This window comes from Phyllostomus discolor, chromosome 3, assembly GCF_004126475.2.
Source record: "Phyllostomus discolor isolate MPI-MPIP mPhyDis1 chromosome 3, mPhyDis1.pri.v3, whole genome shotgun sequence".
In the NCBI taxonomy this organism is placed as follows: domain Eukaryota; kingdom Metazoa; phylum Chordata; class Mammalia; order Chiroptera; family Phyllostomidae; genus Phyllostomus; species Phyllostomus discolor.
This window is the reverse complement of record NC_040905.2, coordinates 153,384,904-153,386,634: the sequence shown is the minus strand read 5'-3', so window position 1 is coordinate 153,386,634 and position 1,731 is coordinate 153,384,904.

Sequence of the window (1,731 nt, the reverse complement as noted above, 5' to 3'; positions counted from 1 at the left end):
ACTGGGAATTAAAACTGTGATTCTTTGGTTTGCAAGACAACACCCAACTCACTGAACCACACCAGTCAGGTTTCAGTCTATAATTTCAAAGTCATCTTAATAAAAATATAACCAATATTATTACTGGATTAGGAACTAGATTTGAAAATTCTAAATTCACATGAAGAAACAAAAATTGTAAATTCACAGAAGAAAAGGCAGAAATATTCTGAAAAAGAGAAGTAAGGAGACATTAAAACATAACATTTAAATAATTAAAACAGCAATCTGAATGGGCAGGCAGATCACTGGAAGTGTTTTGAAAATCAGAAACATAAATGCTACATTTGCAAAATTGCTATGTGGGAGGTAGCATTAGAATCAGTGGGAAAAGGTGACCGACTTAGTTGGTCGGCCTCTGCAAAAACATTAAGTTGGCCTTGACCTCATATCTTGCACCAGAATAAATTCCAAGTGAATCAAAGAACTGAACGTACCAGATTGAACAATCTAGTCATTTCTGTAGATCAAAATAATCAAGTATGGGGTAATTTCATATGGTCCACTTAATAAAAACTGAAGTCATGGAAGTACTTCAAGAAAATCACACAAAAATTGTTTTGGTAGTCTTGGGATCAAAAAGGCTTTTCAAACTCTCACACAGAATTTGCAGGCCTACAAAATGGTAGATGACTAAGTGTAACTACTTCATAATATGCTTTTTCTACATGGCAAAAATCATCATAAACAAAGTCAAACTTGGAAAAATATTTTCAACTCAGATCACAGATATAGGATTAATTTTTCTTTAGATAAGGAGCTTCTATGAATTAATATGCAAATGACCAATAACCTACTAGAAAAATAAGAATAGAATATGAACAAATAGGGCAAAGGGCAAGAAAATATGTTGTCTCTCATGTGAAAGGAGGCCCAGTCTCACTCATTATATACAAATACAAATGAAAATTAAAGTAAGATAGCATTTTTCCACCTATCAGATTCCAGAGAGCTAGAAGTTTGACAACACACTGTATTGTCAAACTCAAGCATTTCTGATGAAAGTCAAAATATGGTGCAACTTCCACAGAGGGAAATGCGGCCCCTTTGGGCACAATCACTACAGTACATTCATGGGCCAAGTCATCCATTTTTGGGAATTTACACCAGAGATGCATCTGTACATGTGTGAAATGACAATGGCAACATTATCAATTGCAGCACTGTTTACAAAATCCAAAGACTGTAAACAACCTGAATGCTTATTCCTGGAGCTTGACTAAATCAGTTATAGTGTGGGTCGAGAACCTAACCCCAGGCAGCCAAAAGAGCAAATGGGAAAATTCTGAACACTGACATAAGAAGATGTCTAAATCAAATTGTTACACAAGAAAGGAAGACAAAGAATAGTAAGTATTGTTTGCTACCACTGATCTCTGAAAGGATAATAAAGAATATGTGAACATATATAGTTTTTATAAGTAGAAAGAATATATTAATACAAGACACTAATGACATTGGTTGCTGCAGTAAGGGGAACTGGGAGCCAGAGAACAGAATGAAGTTAAACTTTTCATGTATTTTGTTTTGCACTTTTTAAAATTTTTAACTATTTTCACATATGACCTATTCAAAAAATTGCTTAAAAAACACTAGTTCTGTTAAAACTGAAAAATCAACATCCTTTGAGAATTATTTCTACTGAAGGTAAAGTTATATCTGACTTATAAAAGCCAAACAAAACAAAAAAAC